This window comes from Tupaia chinensis, unplaced genomic scaffold (assembly GCF_000334495.1).
Source record: "Tupaia chinensis unplaced genomic scaffold, TupChi_1.0 Scaffold000340_1, whole genome shotgun sequence".
NCBI lineage: Eukaryota > Metazoa > Chordata > Mammalia > Scandentia > Tupaiidae > Tupaia > Tupaia belangeri.
The window spans coordinates 2,088,368-2,098,175 of NW_006159834.1; positions in this window are offsets into that span (position 1 = coordinate 2,088,368).

Here is a 9,808-nt window from a genome sequence, read left to right on the forward strand (position 1 = left end):
CTCTGTCCAGCCAGCACATGTGCCCTAAGGCAAAAACCTCTAAAAAAATTAATTACTATTCTTATGACTAAAAACTCATTCTTTTCTCATTTTATTAACCTTATACTTATGAATACAGTCATATGAATATTAATACAATTAGTAATGGTAATACCATAGCTGAGAAAGACTATCTATTGGCATTGCTCTTCTCTTATAGATTGCTGATATTTTCCATAGCATTGCTAATTTTCCAGATGGACTGAACCAAATTATAATGAGTACTTGAATTAACTTGAAAACTTTGCATTTTTATATATTTCTCTAAAAAGTATAAATGCATACTTTTTGTGAATTTAGAGTAGAATTTTCAGAGAAATTCTTCCATGTAGTACTATCAACAAGGGTGCTATTAGGGAAAGCTGCAATGACAAGGTTCGAATTTTTGGATGTGTTTCAAAATGTACATAGCTGATTCTACAGTTCTCTTTGCTAGACTTAAAAATTTAAATCACCAATGTAATTTTTAGATGCATTGATTTATATACAGACTAATAATATTTTCATAATTTCAAAACAGAGAAATTTCAGATTTGTGTGTAGTAGATTGATTAAGGATCAAAACTCTGGATCGAGCTATCTGCTGAATTAAAGCTTTGACATAACCCAGTTATATAATCTTTGGCAATTTTTTTAACATCCCTAAATTGCAGTTTGTTTTTGTTGTTGTTGTTGTTGTTGTTGTTGTTGTCATCTGTAAAATACAGATAATAATACTACCTATTTCACAGGTTACTTTGAGCTTTAAATAATTTACTATAGATAAGACACTTAGTATGGTTTCTATTATATAGTAAATGCTTAATGGAATGAGTTCATATAACAGTTAGAGCTAAGACATGTTAATAAATAATACAGTTAATTAAAAGGGATATTTTACATCTACCGTGTATCTAAGTGTTACTAATAAAAGCTACGACTTAGTGAGCATTATGCTAAGTATTTTGTATACATTACGACTTAGTGAGCATTATGCTAAGTATTTTGTATACATTATCACATTTTGAACTTTACAGTAACTTTGGGAATTAGGTATAATGTCTGTATTTTATGGATAAGTTAACCAAGGCTTGGGTGAGAGTATAAAACCAAACTTATATATTCAGTAAGAACATTTTGAGGAGATCATTTGGAACAGACATTTTAATGTCAGGGATATTTTGGTACAGCCTATAGAAACAAATCTTTAAACTTTATGTTTTCCCATATAAAATGGAAATAGCTTGATTATGTTCCATTTTAATTTAAAAAAAAGGAAAAACCACATACGTTGATAATAATTCAGACAATACTAGAAGATAAAGAACTAATTCATAATTTCACCACTGAAAGGTAGCCATAGATAATATAATTGATAAGTGTAAGTATCAGACACTGTTATTTGCCCAACAAATATCCACTATATCCTTATTCTTTTTTTAAATTTTTTTTAGGTTTTTGCCATAGTTTGTGTGCTCCCCAGAAAGAGGTAGGGAAACACAGAGGTGAAAAGTGAGAAATCGCTCCCCCTAATACATGTGGAGGAAAGGCAACATTGCAATTCTTTCTCCTCCATTCTTTTGCCAGGATTTTGGGCACATGCACACACACACCTAGTGTGATTTTCAAGCCACTGGTTCTGAAGCTGGAACCATGGTAGGCCAAGTGGGAATACAGTGCCTTAACCACATACCACTTGCTGCCTCAATATATCCTTATACTTCATAATTCTTGTCTGCATCACGTTAAAATACTTGTCTCCCCAGACAAGTACTGGCCCTATCCACCAGTTCTGGTCAAGGAGAAACAAGCAGAAATCACTGGAGAGAACTGTTAAAAGACTGACTTTCTAGAAATTGCCTTTTCCCTTTTCCATACATATGTTCAAATATGCTCAGAATAAAGCAGTAATTTTGTGGCCCTAGAGAAGAAACTCACATGCGGTCTGGCATAATGAAGACTGACTTGCTGGTGGCATCATAGAACCATTTTATCAGGTGTGAACTATCTATTTTCGAAATTCTTATTGTAAGGAAAACAAAAGTTTTTTGACTGATTCATTATTTTTCAGATTTATTAATTTAATTTATTTATTATTATTTTAACTTGCTATAGGGTGCATGTGCTCACCAGAGAGAGAGAGAGGGAGAGAGAGGGAGAGACAAAGTGAGAAAGCAAGCTGCAAAGTCTGAGAATTGAACCACAGTTTGCCATGAGGGAGTCCAACACCTTAATACCACACCATCCGCTGGCCCCCTTGACTAATTCATATTAATATCATTTCTGCTACATTCAGTTAAATGTAATACACTAATATACTAATACACTATAAGTCTAGAAATGTATGCCCTATTCAATTACATTAAACATTAAAAGCCAATTTTATCAAAACGTTACTATAATGTTATTATAAAAAAGTTGACCACGGGCATGGTGAGTAGTGTTGCAGAGAAGTGCAACAGTCTACAGGGTTGACCTATATGGTCAAGTACCAGGTTCAAGTGTGGAGACCTCCCTGAGTATGCTAGACACACATTTGCTCTTGTTCCATGACTGGCTGAGGCTTGGGGTTTTTCTTGGCTTTGGGACTGTATTGGGGTGCCTTGTATGTGTGTGTGTCTCTCTTGGTCATAAAAGAAATACACTTTTTAGAAAAGTAACTGTAAAGTTATAAAAGGTGGGACCAGCAGATGGTGTAGCAGTTCTGTCACTGGAATCCCATGTAGTTGACCGTGGTTCAAGTCCCAGACCCAGTGGCTTAAAACTCACACCAGGCTTGTGTGCGTGCATGCCCAAAATCCTGAGAGGAGAATGGAGAAGAGATTGTGGCGTGGCCATCCCCCGGGGGGGGGGGGCAGATTTCTCGCTTTATGTCTCTGTCTCTGGCAAGTGTTTATGCCCTATACCAAAAAATCTCTCTCAAAAAAAATGATAAAAGGTAACCTTATTATATAATTTTGCAACAAGCAATGTTTAACTATGCCATTCAGGCAGATTCTGTTCGCTGCTTACCCAACAACCATTTCTCCTAATTCCTTGTTAACAGAATTTTAATCTTGTTTAGACAGCATTTTGTTCAACCTCTGGGATGAATCTTGATTAGCATTTATGTTAATTATAGCTATTCATTATTCTTTCTTGCCAATAATTTGTCTAGAAATGACAGTGTGATGCCATTCTGGCCAATGAGACATGAGAGGATATTTACTGAAGACATCTGGGAAAGATTTACCAGCCTGAGAAGATTCAGGCAAGAGCATTGTTTTTTTCTTCCCTCAGTTTCTCCTGCTTGAGATTCTGTTGTCTGAAGACATAATTGTTGGAGTACTGCAACCATCTTCCAGAAATAAGGGGAGGTATTGTTGGCAGTCTGATGATGACACAATGCAGAGAATCTGTGACACTAAGCAGGTTTTCTTATAACATAAGCAATGACGGTATTTATGCTTTATGTTCCTGTTAATTGTTTTTTATTTGAAGACAAAAGAATTCCTAAGGGTACATTTATTTTTAAAATATTTACTACCTACCTCCTATGTATCAGCATTATTTTGTGCGTCAATATAGGACAGTTAAAAAAAAAAGAAAAAAGAAAAAAGATTAGAGACGCCAGGTGGCATGGTGGTTAAGGTGCTAGACTCCCACACATGGTTGACCATGGTTTGCGTGCTGGACCTGGTGGCTTGCCTTCTCCCTTCTCACTCTTTCTCTCTCTCTGGTTAAACTGAAAAATAATAATAAAATGAAATAAAATAATTCTTAAAAAAGATTATTTTGCCTTCCTAGAGTTTAATTTTGAAGGGAGAGCATATTAAATGAATGAATTATATTGTAAGTAAATAAGTTACATTGTATATTGGAAATCTGTAGGGAGAATAATAAGACAAGAAAGGTAGGAAGTGTGGGAGTGTTGGCTAATCAAGGGAGGTTCCTTGAGAAGGACACATTTGAGTAAAGACTTAGAGTTGGAAAGGGAGTTAGCTTTGTAAATCACAGAACAAAAGGAGTTGTGGGCAGTGAGGCTGACAAATGCAAAGGCTGGGAGGGACAGTGTCTGGCATTTTCCAAGACTGCCAAACAGATTCTGAGGGCTAGATCAGAGTGAATGAGTGGGGATAGAAGTTAAGACAAAGAGATCTGAGAGGACGAGATTGTGAAGGACCTTGTGATGATTGTCCGTCTTCACGCTGAATGAGATGGTCATTCAAAGGCTGCATAGAGGAGTAACAAGATTGAACTCAAATTTAAATGAGAGGCCAGCAGGTGGGGTGGTGTCTAAAAGGACTAGATTTCCCCATGGCTGACCCCAGTTCGAATCCTGGACCTGAAGGCTTGAAAATCACACTCAGCATGTGTGTGTGCATGCCCAAGATCCCAGGAAGAATATGGAGAAGGGACTGTGGCATGGCAATCCCCCTTGGGAGGAGAGTGATTTTTCACTTTCCCTCTCTTTCTCTGTGTCTCTCTTTGGAAAGCACTTTCATCCTAAGGCAAAAACCTAAATAAAAATAAAAGTTGTCATGAATTATGTGGACTGCTGTTTTGAGAATAGGTGAAGAGGAGTGTATTAGTTACAGTTAAAGAAAAGAAGCTGCTAAACAAAAGGGCTTGCCAAATTACAGAGGCTTAAATAAGGTTTCCTTCTTGATGTGTTGGTAGCATGGCTCTGCTTCATAGGGTCGATCAGGACCAGATTCCATCTATTTTGTTATTCTCCACCTTGCAAGCATTATTATTATTATTTTATCTTGTGTGTTTATAGGATCATGACATCTCACAGAAAAGAGTTTCCAAGGCAAATGGCTTGCTTTTTAAATCAGAAATGAACCAAAAACTGCACTTTACCTCTACTCACAGTACACTGAAGTTAATCATATATCTTGCTTCAAGCAGAGTTAGAAATATAGTCTGTAATGTGGAAGGGTTGACAGACCATCTGCATAGCCTAAACTCTTCCTAAGAAGTATTTGTTACAGAAGTAGAAATTCATATTACAAAGGACACAGGTATAATCAGGGGGGCCCTGGGACACTATTGTGTTAATACATGATGGTGCCCTGGACCATGGTGGTAGGAAAGAGAATAATGAGAAATGATCAGATTCCAGATAAACTTTGAAGGTATATACAACAGCATTTGCTGATAAATTGACTACGGTATGTGAGAAATATAGAGGAGTTAATCGTTCTTCTACTGTTTTTCACCTGAGCAACCAAAAAAATTGATTGACTAAAATTGTAATGGGGCAGAGTGTGGGCAGAGCTGGACTAAAGATGAAGGTTATGAATTTCAGACATAATAAATGTATCTTTATTCAATCTATAAATGGAGATGAGAAGTAGGAAATTGGCTATTCTATGTTACATACCTGTACCATTAATTTTACAGAGTATGCTTTTTTTAAAATTTTATAATTAGTTAATGAGTATCTACTGATGGAAATATAGGTTCCCTGCCTCCCAGCTTTTTATAAAACTACTAGTAACAGTGCTCTGATTATATTTTTGGACATTTATCTTTTTGATATGTCTGCCAGAAATGAGTTAGCATAGCAGGCCCGCACTGCTGCCCTTAGGATGATCTGCTTGCAAATATGGCCTTTGGCTGGTGTCTGGGCATGCAGATTTTGGTGTGTGGAGGGGCTCCTACTGTTAACTGATAATAGTGGCTCGCTGTGCCTACACTGTTCAAATAATGTCATTTATGCTGAATACCTGCTTTTTCTTCTGTCTGGAATTTTGGTACATGCCAAGGAGAAGCTGCCAGTGTGATCAATGCCCAGTAAAAATCCTGGGCACTGAGCCTCGAATAACCTCTGTTTGGCAATATTTTACCTATGTTGTAATAACTTGTTACCAGGAAAATTGACCATGCTCTATGCGACTCCTCCAGGAGGTAGAGAAGGAAGTTCATGCCTGATTTTTTTCTGGACTTTGTCTCATGTACCTTTTCCTTCTGCTGGTTGTTCTCAGTATTTTTTCACTGTAAGAACTGAGAGTATGATCTTACACCAAGCCCTGCGAATCTTCCCAGTGAACTACTGAACCCGAGGGAGGTCTTGAGGACCTTCTATCACAATGTCCAATTACTTCCTTACCTCCATGCTCAGCACTGATACTGCAACACATTTAAAATCTGGCATACAGTGCAAATCTACTTCTGTCAGCAAGGTTGGCAATTAATAACCTTTTAAATTCTTACTGATCAAGTAGGTGAATGTGATATATCGGAAGTGATATATTGGATGTTTTTAATTTCCATGTTTTGATTCCTACTTGAAACCTCTTTTCATATACCTATTGACCCTCTTTATTTCTTCTTTAGCAAAGAAATGTATTATAGTTTTCCTGTTCTACATTTTATTTAAAACTCCAATTAAAGTTTGTAATCCCATTATTTAGCCTTTCATCCTCAAGACTATTTAGCATCAGAGGACAAAGTCAGAAGCTATTGACTCTGAAAAGTACTTTTTCTCTCTCCTCCCATCTTCTTTTCTGTATTCAAGAACTAAATGATACAGGTACAAGAAAAGGGGAAGGTTTAGACTCTTCTTATTTTTAACTTCATGTTGAGGAAGGTTGTTTAGGCCAGTTTGTATCACTGTAACAGAATACCTGAGTCTGGGGTCATTTATATAAACTGAAATTTATTGTCTCACACTTAGGAGTGCCAAAATGGCCTGTTTCCAGAATAAGTAATATGGGAACACAGTGCAGTTTCTTTAAGGCAAACCCTACCCTATGATGCGTGGTCTCTGTCCTTTGGCTTTCTCAAAATACGAGTGTTCTACAGTGTGCCGGGCAGAACGTTTCCAAAGACTGGGTCATTTGGCCTTGAAAAATGCCATATCTCGGACCACAGGGCTACATTGCATGGATGGAGGTCAAGCTTAGTCTAGCTGCTTTGCAGTCTCTTGGTGAAGTGGGGACCAATCTGCACACACTGCCCATTCTTGCTTTGTTTTCTCAACTTTTTACTTGAATAATATAAGCTCAAGACATATGCACATACACATGTGTGCAGAACTAGCAATGAAATATTGTGTAGAGATAGCACACCTACAAACATGGAGAATGTCCCGAAAAGCCAGTGGACTCTCTGTAGGAAATGTGGCAAGCACCAACCTCACAAGGTGACACAGTACAAAATGGTCAGGGATTCTCTGCCTGCTCAGGGAAAGCGGCGTTATGACAGGAAGTGGAGTGGCTATGGTAGACAGACTAAGCCTATTATCCAGAAGAAGGCAAAAACTACAAAGAAGATTGTGCTGAGGCTTGAATGTGTGGAGCCCAACTGCAGATCTAAGAGGATGCTGTCTATTAAAAGATGCAAGCATTTTGAACTGTGAGATCAGAAGAGAAAGGGTCAAGCGATCTAGTTCTAAGCTTCACCTTTTGTTTTTATTATGAAGGCTATAAAATCTTGAGGTGAATGTTGATGTCTTGAGGTCTTTTTGTAAGGGAATAATCAATAAAATTCCTCTTGTGAGGAAATTTGGAAAAATACATTGTGTATAAATGTATTTCATTGGAAACTTAGACATAGTTTTGTAGATATAGGTTTGGCAATAGATTTGCCTACCTTCCACTACCCTGATTTGAATGTTTAAACTCTCTGCTTTTCAATAGGTAGAAACTTATTGCAAATTTTAATTAGTAAGTCTCAAAGAGAACTCTTCTATGAGTACTTTGGGATTTGTGGGGGTATTTTTGGGTTTCAATGATTGAGTAGTGTACTAGAGGCATTTAGTGATTGGGAGCTAGGCATGTTAGTTGTCCTGTGCTATGACAAATAGCTTCACCCAACAAAGAACCACTCTGTCCTGCACTATATTTAGAAGTCTTACTGCATATTCATGAAATGGAAATCCTCTTTAAAGTGTGCTAAGCCTGGACTCCAACACTATTTACCTATAAACAAAAGTATTTTCAGGAAGTTTTAACATGTTGGAAAAAAACTTTTTAAAGAATTATTTATTCAGTTTTATTTATTCATTCATTTATTTTAATTTGAACAGAGAGAGAGAAAGAGAGAGAGAGAAAAGAGGGAAAAGTGGGAAAGCAAGCTACCATATCCGGGACTCAAACTCTGGTCAGTCATGTGGGAGTGTCCAGCACCTTAACCACCATGCCACCACCCACTGGTCCCATGCTGGAAACTTTTTAGGAAAGGAACTATTGGGCAAATTAAGGAAAACTTGAACTTTTTTCTTGCAAAATTTGTGAAAACTTACTCACCATTTTGGAAAATCATGTCACCAACATCCAGTACTACTTGTGGTATTTGAACTGTAATATAACTTACTCTGATCAATCTACATTTGTTGTCCCTTTCATGGTATTTCAAATGTTAAACTAATATAAAGAAAAGTGTCAATAATATTCTGCTGCATTTTTTTTTTTTTTTTTTTTTTTAGTGTAAGAGAAAGGTAGTTTATCAAGTGAAAGTAAAAGTATACTTCTGAGAGGTAAGAGTGGGCCTGAGCAGACCAAGAGTGACTCAAAAGGCCGACACAGTTGTATTCTGTATCATTTTTAACCTAGGTCGTGTGGGTTGGTGGTCATTGGCTGGGCCCACTAACTGTTCTCATCTCATTGACTCTACCAAATGTGGTTGGGCACACTGATTTCTCATTCACTATGTCAAATGTGGCTGGGCCCACTGATTTAACTCATTGGTTCTATCGAATATTGCTTAATCAGCTAGACACCCCCCCACTGATCTGCCTAAATTATCTTGGGCAGGACTTTTTCTGCCTGGTGGTTTTCTTCTATCTAGCCATGTGGGCAGATGCTCCAGCCCCTTTACTCACTTCTACTTGCTAGCTTTCTCCTGCCTCATTTTCCCCGAGGGGCATGATCCCCATAAATCTTTCTGGGGAGTTGAAGGTAGACGGTCTTCCTTCTATAATTGCTTCATGCTGGAAAGAGGTGTTGACCCTATCTATTGGAGACTGCAGAACTTCTGCTCTATCTGATCTAGGTGGGAGAGTGGGGCCAGGGACAGGTCATTGAGATGGTACGCAGGTGTGTCCTTGGGAGGGCTGTCGACGGTGCTGGATGAGTTGCATAGGACTAAGTGGAGGAGGTCCCCAGGAGGTGATATCCCTGTTGTATGGTCATTTGCAATTGTACAGCTTCTCCTGGCTGGCTTGCCACAACACACATTGCAGCTTCTGCGATGATACCCAGGTTTTTGGTGTTTCAGACAAAGAATTGAATGAAACACACTAATAGTGTAAGGAAGAGTTAGTTTATTAAGTAAAAGTATACTCCTGAGAGGTAGTAGCAGGCCTGAGCAGACAGAGAAAGAGGCCCCAAAAGGTTCAAAAGGCCTCTGCTGAATATCTTCCGCTGTCTCTTAATTGCATACTACTCATTGTAAGTAGTTGCAAGCATCTACCTACTTTATATTTTTTTCTTTAGTTGTGCACTCACACTTAGAAAAATAAAATATGCTATTTTATTTTTAACTAAACTTTATATATATATATATATATTTTTTTTTTTTTTTCTGGATTATGGTGTGGCAATCACTTTTCCTCCATTCTCCTGTTGGGATCTTGGGCATGTACGCACATGCGCCTGGTGTGAGTTTAAGCCGCTGGGTCTGGGACTCAAACCATGGTCGACTGCAGAGAGTCCAGAGACATAGTCATTACACTAACTGCTGGTCCCGAAACTGCCTTTTTATGGGCGAAATTATGTATTTCTTGGTAATGCCACCAATTAATTTTTTTTTTTTTTAAGATCACAAAGTGGTCATTTCAAAATGTTTGTTCTAAAGAAAG